At 45.3% G+C, this 10,178-nt stretch overlaps 1 non-coding gene across 1 annotated transcript; it reads left to right on the plus strand.

Moving 5' to 3' along the window:
* Window positions 1-378: 378 nt before the first annotated feature.
* Window positions 379-449, plus strand: trnag-ccc. The gene has a single exon. It is a non-coding gene; the product is annotated as a tRNA-Gly (tRNA).
* Window positions 450-10,178: the final 9,729 nt, after the last annotated feature.

A 10,178-nucleotide genomic window follows, 5' to 3' on the forward strand; every position in this document is an offset into this window, starting at 1 on the left:
CTACTGCTGTGCCACCGTGCGGCCCTGAATTGGATGGTTGAATGATCACAATTGGCTAATTGAGCAGCCAAAGAAGTGAAGGTAAGGTCTTCTTTGTGTGTCCATCTTGTTACAAATGTTGACCTCACTGTCATCGTCCATCCTGAAACAGGACACACGCTTCTGGCGACAATCAGTGGAAGTCATCACTTGTACAATAGATGATGGTTGTAGTATAATTAGCTCAGGATACTTCCAGTTTCCAGCCCCGTGACGTGGATGCTTCTGCTATGGGGCTGAAGGTAAGGTGTAACGGATTGTATAGATACATGATCAAAAAATTAAGATGTAGTGCAAGTTAAATCCAGCAAAGTCTGATCAAGGATAGTCCAAGGGTCAGCGCCGCTGGTGTAGTGGTATCATGCAAGATTCCCATTCTTGCGACCCGGGTTCGATTCCCGGGCTGCGCACTACATTTCATTGGCTATATTCAAGAGGGAGTTAGATGTGGCCCTTGTGGCTAAAGGGATCAGGGTGTATGGAGAGAAGGCAGGTACAGGATACTGAGTTGGATGATCAGCCATGATCATATTGAATGGCGGTGCAGGCTCGAAAGGCCGAATGGCCTACTCCTGCACCTATTTTCTATGTTTCTATGTTTCTATGGTCACCAAAGAGGTAGATAGTAGTTCAGCACTGCTCTCTGGTTGTGGTAGGATGATTCTGTTGCCTGAAAATGTTGGTTCGTTACAACCTTTACCATTGACTGTCGTTGTGTCCTTGGGCAAGACACTTCACCCACCTTTGCCTGTGTGTGAATGTGTGTGAGTGATTGGTGGTGGTCAGAGGGGCCGTAGGCGCAGATTGGCAGCCACGCTTCCGTCAGTCTGCCCCAGGGCAGCTGTGGCTACAGTAGTAGCTTACCACCACCGAGTGTGACTGAGGAGTGAATGAATAATGCGATGTAAAGCGCCTTGAGTATTAGAAAGGCGCTATATAAATCCCATCCATTATTATTATTATTATTGAAGCTGAGACTATATTTGATCTTCTTTCATCGATACGTTCCTTCTCCTATACAAAGTTTTCCTCTCAGTGAAAGCTCATGACCCGAAACAATAACTATTCCTCGCTCCACCATGCTGCATTTCCCAGTATTTTCTCCATTGATTTAGAACTTCTCTTGCATTGCTGCAACTTGACAATGACTCTAGTACTCATCGTAAATGCCAGCAGGGTGAGCTAACAAAGCTCATCAACCTGCTCCTTTGGCAACAGACCCTTCACCTTCACCTCAATCCCCTCAAAAGGAAATGTTAATTGGAGAGCCTTCAAATGAACTGACAGGCTAATCACAGCCAACGTGCTTGATTGGTGAAATGAAGAGAAATTGATGGGAACACTCATATTGGGTTGATGTGTGGAGAGAGAGGGATGGACAGACAGACAGCAGAGAGAGAGAGAGAGAGAGAGAGAGAGAGAGAGAGAGAGAGAGAGAGAGAGAGAGAGAGAGAGAGAGAGAGAGAGAGAGAGAGAGAGAATAAATAACTAGAGAGAGAGAAGAGCAGAGAGAAACAGCTATGAGATAGAGATAGATAAACAGAAATAGATAGCGAGAGAGAATAGAGAGACAGATATCGTTGTGATATAGGTTTTTAGATCTCTGTTTTTGCTCTCTCTTAGTTATCTCTTAGCTCTCGTCTCTCGCTCTCTCTCCTCTCTCCTCTTCTCTCTCTCTCTCTCTCTCGCTCGCTCTCTCGCTCTCTCTCTCGCTCTCTCTCTCTCTCGCTCTCTCTCTCTCTCTCTCTCTCTCTCTCTCTCTCTCTCTCGCTCTCTCTCTCTCGCTCTCTCTCTCTCTCTCTCTCTCTCTCTCTCTCTCTCTCTCTCTCTCTCTCTCTCTCTCTCTCTCTCTCTCTCTCTCTCTCTCTCTCGTCTCTCTGCTCTCTCTCTCTCTCGCGCTCTCTCCTGCGTCTCTATCTCTCTGCTCTCTCCGCTCGCTCTCGCTCTCTCTCTCTCCTCTCTCTCATATCTCTCTCTCTCGCTCTCTCTCTCTCTCTCTCTCGTCTCCTCTTCTCTCGCCCCTTCCTCTCGCCCGCTCCTGACTCAGATTGGAGTTCAGGTTTAGGATCTTATGATCATGAGAGAACATCTGATTGTAGGTGATAAATTCATAATTTAAACTCCATTTCACTGCACAGATGTTTCCTGATGTGCTGATAGTTTCTGGTTTTATTGTGGATCTGCAACATTTGCAGTTTGCAATGACTCCAGGCGATATGATAATCAGTGCGTGGTGGATGTCACTAAACTGGAGGTGTTTCAGCTGCCGTGCATGCCAACTGCATGATAAACCTCACTTCTTGACTCGTTGCCTACACAACTAGTTTGAGAGATCCCATCGCTCCAAGCTCGAACCTTTGAATTATATTAATGTGCAGATGGTTGAAGATATTTTCACAGAATGAAATTTAACACAATAATCACACGTTTGCTTTAATTGTTGAGTAGTTGAGATGTGTGGGAGTTGCACACATGCAGGATAGTCGAACCATCCAGAATATTCTGAAATCTAAACCCATTGCTTGTTAAATTATAGTAATTGAAGGAATATTGAAAGCTATTCCATATCTCAGTATCCCATTAAGGTACAATGTTAGGGTGGCACAGTGGTGCAGCAGGTAGAACTGTGGCTTCACAGTGGCAAGGACCAAAGATCCTATAGCGGAGCTCTGCTATAAGATCTTTGGCAAGGACTAAAGACCTGTGGAATTCATTACCACATACGACTGTGGAGGCCAAGTCAACGGATATATTTATGGCTGGAGATAGATAGATTCTTGATTAGTGCAGGTGTCAGGGGTGATGGGAAGAAGGAAGGAGAATGGAGGTAGGAGGGAGGGATAGATCAGTCATGATTGAATGGCAGAGTAGACTTGCTGGACCGAATGCCCTAATTCTGCTCCTATCACTAATGAACTTATGAACATGTCTGATCCTGACCTGATTGTGTGGAGTTTGCACTTTCTCCCTGATACAGCCCGTGTTTCCTCCAGGTGCTCCGGTTTCCTCCCACGTCTCAAAGTGCAGAATTGTTGGTTAATCGGCCTCCAGTGGATGCGAAAGTGGGATCACATAAAACCAGTGGGAATGGATTTATCGATGGTCGGTGTGGACTCGGTGGGCGAAGGGGACTGTTTCCATGCTGTTTCTCCAAACTAAATTAAACCAAATTTCAGTGGGGGCACAGAACCGTTCCCTAAATTCCCCATCAGAGCCTGTGAGCGCAGCATCGTGCAAGAATCCTGGGTCACAGTTTATGCCAACATGTCTTTAATATGATTGTGTTATATAAAGATAACGGGGACTTGTATTCACATTGTGACAATTACAGTCAGTGGGTTATTTGACACTGATGATAAAATCCACTTCAATTAATAAGAACCCCATAGAAAATAATCTTAATGGCATTACATGCTCATGCATAAGTCACTGCCATTTTAAATTGTTTACTTACTGGGTACAATTGGACACAAGGAGTGAAGGTCATATGTGCTACAATTCTGAGAACTACACTCTGTATCTTTCCCTTCGCTCCACCTATTGTACTTGAGTTTGGCTTAATTTTAAATATGTGTCATACTATCAGATCTCATTGGGCAGCATGCACAACTAAACTATTCACTGTACCTCGGCCATTTGGCCCATGTCGTAATGTCAACCTAATGTCTATCTGAGCTACTCCCATTCACCCATGTCCTGTTAAACCTTTACCTTTCTAAATGCCTGCCATACGTTCTAATTGTACCCGCCTCTACAGTTTCCTTGCATCCACCACTTATTGTGTGGAAAAAGTTGCACTCCTGGTCCTTTTAAAATCTTTTATATGGATGACATACCGCAGTGGATCCTTCAGAAGACTTCTCCACATAAGTATCAACTTTGAATCTTCAAGTTAAAATCAGATGGCTGGCATGAAGTTTGCCGGCCAATAGTGTGAAAGACTAAAGGGCCTGTCCCACTTACATGTCCTTGGCATGCAAATTACGCGACCTCGTGGTCGCGTTGAGCCGCGACGGTCCCGCGAATGTCGCGCGCGATTTCATGCGTACGCACAGCCATCTGGAGCGTGTGACGTCATTTGAAGATGGACAAAAAGCTGGAGTAACTCAGCGGGACCGGCAGCATCTCTGGAGAAAAGGAATATGTGACGACTCGGGTCGAGACTCTTCTTCAATCTGAAAATGGGTCGTGATGCAAAACGTCACCTTTCCATGTTCTCTAGAGATGCTGTCTGACCCATTGAGTTACTCCAGCATTTTGTGTCTATCTTCAGTGTAAACCAGCATCTGCAGTTCCTTCATACACATCTCAGCTTGAAATCCTGGCAGAGAAAAATTTAACCCAAAACAATTCAGTGTCCTGAATTGAAAACTGCTGATCTTCTGATTCTAAATATCATTGTCTCAAAGCCCAGAGTAAAATGGAATGAATTTTAATAAAATAATATTTCTCTGGAGCCAAATAGTCTTCAACCTCAAATTAATAATATATGTTTAGCATTGGTGAAATGCTTCCTCCATGAAAACCTGCAATGTAAATGCCACCTAAAAATAGCATGCAATTCCTTCTAATGATAGTTGGTAGGTTATTGTCGATGGTGCAATGGTGCTCTTATTGTTATATTAGCAATTGCACAGTGAAATTTATTTCGCAGAAAATTACACACGCTGGTACCGTTAATTTTGGCGCCATTATTCAAAGTCCAAAGTCCATTCGGCCCTCGTTGGAACACTTCCCGCGAACCGACGTCAGGCCCTCCCTCTCCCCTCCTCACCCGGCCATCTTTGTGTCCCGGGGGCACCTCCGTTACTTGGCGAGATGTGGGGAGAAGGCAGGAACGGGGTACTGATTGTGGATGATCAGCCAAGATCACATTGAATGGCGTGGCTATCTGGAAGGGCCAAATGGTCTACTCCTGCACCTATTGTCTATTGTCTATTGAGATATGCGTATATTGAAAATTTACAATTTGTCGAGCAGAGTGGAACCCACCAGAAAGATATTACAAAATAGCTAGAATAGGTAGGATGGGCAGAAGAGCCTCCTCTCTCAGTTCTGATTATTCCACAAAACTTTAATATAGTGTTTGTTGACAATTTTTGGTTAGAAGTGGAAAAGCTGGGGGTTTTTTTCGGGTCTATGAATGGGATTTTTAAAAGCACCCGTGAGATTTGAAGGATTTGGTTCTTGGCCAGGTGGTTTATCAGAACTGGTTTGATCGTCATTTGTGGAAACACATAATGGAAGCTAAGGGGAGTATTCTGTCAAATTGCTCTGCAATGAATTGTCCCAGTAATGAGGCAGAGAAATGCAGAAACAAAAGCAGGAGGAGTGAGGCAAAGAAATAGTCGCGGGCAATTATTGAGCTGAATGAATGATAAATGCTTTCTGCAAAAAACTTAAGCATTGCCTGCTACCTGTCGGCATGGTTTTAAACATATTGTCAGGGAGTACCTTGGAGAAATTAAAACAAAAGGTTCCTCCAACTTCATAATAATGAGTAATAGTTCCATTATGAAACTGTGTTGATAGGCTGCAAAAGATATAGCAGTCTCCGAGGTAACAACAGCAACAATTGTAAATTAAACCTGACAACTATATGTCCAACTTCACACGAAATATATATTTGAACAGACACCTGCACCACACAGCTGGAAGCAAGGTTTCTCAAATTGAAAATGACAGATTTTGTGGAGATAACAATGCTCTGTGTTCTAATCTTCCCGGTATTTGTTCTTTTTTTGGGATTCCAAATAGCAAGTGTCAAATAATCACAAGGGTATATGAAAGTAAGGAGTTTGTATGCACCCATCACACCTCCTTCATCTGCCGTTAGACTTTGCAGAGATAACAAGGGAGTTTAGAAGTCACTTCATATTCAGTAACTACAAGGTAGACAGAGGGGGAGAAGTGTGCCTTTGACTGGCAGGCTCAGTATGTGATGGAATATCTGATGTTGAATCTAGCACCTCGTGAAATTTGCTTCAATGGCATGAATGAACACAACAGCATTGGACAAAATGATTGCCTTGCAGCGCTTGCAGTGCCAGAGACCTGGGTTCGATCCCGACTACGGGTGCTGTCTGTACTGAGTCTGTACTTTCTCCCCGTGAGCTGCGTGGGTCTTCTCCTGGATCTTCAGTTTCCTCTCACACTCCACAGACGTCCTGGTTTGTAGCCACCTTCTGACTAAAGAATTTTCCTCATCTCCTTCCTAAAAGGACGGCCTTTAATTCTGAGGCTATGACCTCGAGTCCTAGACTCTCCCACTAGTGGAAACTAGTGTACTGTGTCAGTGTAATCTATTGTTCCTACATTCTCAATACTTGGGTATGATCTGTGCTTATGTATAGTAAGATTTTGAACTAAATTGTTTGCAAAAAAAAAGAATTTCACTTCCTAGTTACATATGACAATAACGAAACATTGACAGAAATTCAGCAGGTCAGGCAGCATCCGTGGAGGGAATGGACAGGCGACATTTCAGGTCGGGACTCTCCTTACGAAAGCTGGAAAGAGTGCAGGGAAAATTAATGAGAATGTTGCCAAGACTCGATGGCCTGAGTTATAGGGAGAGGTTGCGCAGACTAGGACTTTATTCCTTGGAGCACAGAAGGTTGAGGGGTGATCTTATAGTGTATAAAATCATGAGCTGGAATAGATTGGGTGAATGCATAGAATCCTTTTCCCAGTGTATGGGGAATTAAGAAACATAATACATAGGTTTAAGGTGAGATGAAAGATTTAATAGGAACCTGAGGGGCATCCTTTTCACACAGAGGGTGGCGGGTGTATGGAACAAGCTGCTAGAGTAGGTATTTGAGGCTGATACAATGACAGCATTTAAGAGATAATTGGTCAGGTGCATGGAGAGGATATGTTTAAAGAGATCTTGCCTAAATGAGGGCAAATGGGACTAATTTCCATTAGATGAGCTCATTATAAACACACAGTACTACCTAGTCCTTTCCTCTGTGGCTAAGCCCAGCAGATTTGGATAACACTATGTAGTTGACCAAACTTAGCTGATTTGGTAACAAGTGTAACACAATTAGCATAACCCTTTCCTTGGTTGATGGGTTTAGTTTAGTTCAACGATACGGCGTGGAAACAGGCCCTTCGGCCCATCGAGTCCGCACCCGCACCGACCTGTGATCCCCACACATTAACGTTACCCTACACACACACCAGGGGCAATTTTACATTTACACTAAGCCAATTAACCTACAAACCCGTACTCCTTTGGAGTGTGGGAGGATACCGAAGATCCAGGAGAAAACCCTCACAGGTCACGGGGAGAACGCACAAACTCCATACAGACAGCACCCATAGTCAGGATCGAACCTGGGTCTCTGGCGCTGTAAGGCAGCAACTCTGCCGCTGCACCACCCTGCCGTCATGTGGTCGGCAGAGAGTCAAACGTCAACATTGTTTATTTGTCTCGGGCATCAGATAGGATCCAGAACAATTACATTCTTGTAGACACAAGAAACTGCAGATGCTGGTTGACAAAAAAAAAGACACAACATGCTGGAGTAACTCAGTGGGTCTGGCAGCATCTCTGGAGAACATGGATATTTAGTATTTAGTTTAGTTTATTGCCACGTTATCGAGGTACAGTGAAAAGCTTTTGTTGTGTGCTAACCAGTCAGTGGCAAGACTATACATGATTACATATGGTGATGTTTCGGTGCCGACCCCATACAGCCACCCATCCATGTTCTCCAGAGATGCTGCCTGACCCGCTGAGTTGATCCAACGCTTTGTGTCGATTTTCAATGAAATTCCTGCTTGCTGCAGTTTTACAGGAACATTAAACACAACGACAGCAACAATAAATAGACACAAGGCCAGCAGCATAATCAAGGACGAGTCGCACCCTGGCCACTCCCTCTTCTCTCCTCTCCCATCGGGCAAAAGGTATAAAAGTGTGAAAACGCACACGTCCAGATTCAGGGACAGTTTCTTCCAAGCTGTTATCAGGCAACAGAATCATCCAGCCACAACTAGAGAGTCCTGAACTACTATCCACCTCATTGGTGACCTTCGGACTATCTTTAATCAGACATTCGCAAGAAATGCAACACCTGTCCCTTCACCTCCCCCCTCGACTCCATTCAAGGTCCCAAGCAGTCGTTCCAGGTGCGACAAAGGTTCACCTGTATCTCCTCCAACCTCATCTACTGCATCCGCTGCTCTAGATGTCAGCTGATTTACATCGGTGAGACCAAGCGTAGGTTGGGCGATCGTTTCGCCGAACATCTCCGCTCAGTCCGCAATAACCTACCTGAACTCCCGGTGGCTCAGCACTTCAACTCCCCCTCCCATTCCCAATCCGACCTCTCTGTCCTGGGTCTCCTCCATTGCCAGAGTGAGCAACAGCGGAAATTGGAGGAACAGCACCTCATATTCCGTCTGGGGACCTTGCGTCCTTATGGCATTAACATTGAATTCTCCCAATTTGGCTAGCCCTTGCTGTCTCCTCCCCTTCCTTAACCCTCTAGCTGTCTCCTCCCACCCTCCCATCCGCCCGCCCTCGGGCTCCTCCTCCTCCTCCCCTTTTCCTTCTTTCTTTCCCCCCCACCCCCCACCCCCCATCAGTCTGAAGAAGGGTTTCGGCCCGAAACGTCGCCTATTTCCTTCGCTCCATAGATGCTGCTGCACCTGCTGAGTTTCCCCAGCAATTGTGTGTACCTTTAATCAGACATTACTGGCTTTACCTTGCACTAAACATTATTCCCTTATCATGTATCCATACACTGTAAATGGCTCGATTGTAATCATGTGCTGTCTTTCCTCTGACTGGTTAGCACACAACAAAAGCTTTTCAATGTACCTCGGTACACGTGACAATAAACTAAACTGAACTAGACTGAACTGATCTGAACTGAGAAGATTGTCAGTTATTCCAAGTGAGCTAAACAAAGTGGGCTCCTGCTTCTGATTTCTGGTCACTGAATCCTACGGAAAGTTAACGCTCAGTGATTTAGGGAAGAGTTAAACTGATGGTCAGGCATTCCACATCTAAATACCATTCCAAGACCAAAGTTTTAGTTTAAGTTTGTTAGTTTTAGTTTTAGAGATACAGCGCGAAAACAGGCCCTTCGGCCCACCAGGTCTGCAACGACCAGCGATCCCCGCACATTAACACTATCCTACACACACTAGGAACAATTTTTTAAAAACATTTATCAAGCCGATTTACTTACAAACCTATATGTCTTTGGAGTGCGGGAGGAAACCGAAGATCTCGGAGAAAACCGACGAGGTCACGGGGAGAACGTACAAACTCTGTGCAGACGGCACCCGTAGTCGGGATCGAACCCGAGTCTTGGCGCTGCAAGCAGTGTCAGGCAGCAAGTCTACAATTGCGCCACGGTGTCGCCCAATGGTTGAGGGGCCACACAGGATAGTAATGCGGACCAGATCACTGAAAAAGGCCACGACTTGTACAAACATGCATCCTGGAGAGCCAATGAGCCTGTGACAAAAGCAAGATGGAAAAAGCACGGTGGCACGGAGTTACTGCCTTGCACCACCAGAGGCCTGGGTTTAATCCTGACCACGGGTGCTGTCCATGTGGAATTTGTATGTTCTCCCTTTGACTGCGTGGGTTTTCTCCGAGTGCTCCAGTTTCCTCCCACACTTCAATGACATACCGCTTTGTAAGCAAAAGAGTAAAGAGGTCCTTCTGCAGTTGTACAGGGCCCTAGTGAGACCACACCTGGAGTATTGTGTGCTGTTCTGGTCCCCTAATTTGAGGAAGGACATTCTTGCTATTGAGGGAGTGCAGCGTAGGTTTACAAAGTTAATTCCCGGGATGGCGGGACTGTCATATGCTGAGAGAATGGAGCAGCTGGGTTTGTACACTCTGTAGTTCAGAAGGATGAGAGGGTCTCTCATTGAAACATATAAGATTGTTAAGGGTTTGGACACGCTGGAGGCAGGAAACATGTTCCCGATGTTGGGGGAGTCCAGAACCAAGGGCCACAGTTCACGAATAAGGAGTAAGCCATTTAGAACGGAGACGAGGAAACACTTTTTCTCACAGAGAGTGGCGAGTCTGTGGAATTCTCTGCCTCAGAGGGAAGTGGAGGCAGGTTCTCTGGATGCTTTCAAGAGAGAGCTAGATAGGGCTC

This window comes from Amblyraja radiata, chromosome 33, assembly GCF_010909765.2.
Source record: "Amblyraja radiata isolate CabotCenter1 chromosome 33, sAmbRad1.1.pri, whole genome shotgun sequence".
Taxonomy (NCBI): domain Eukaryota; kingdom Metazoa; phylum Chordata; class Chondrichthyes; order Rajiformes; family Rajidae; genus Amblyraja; species Amblyraja radiata.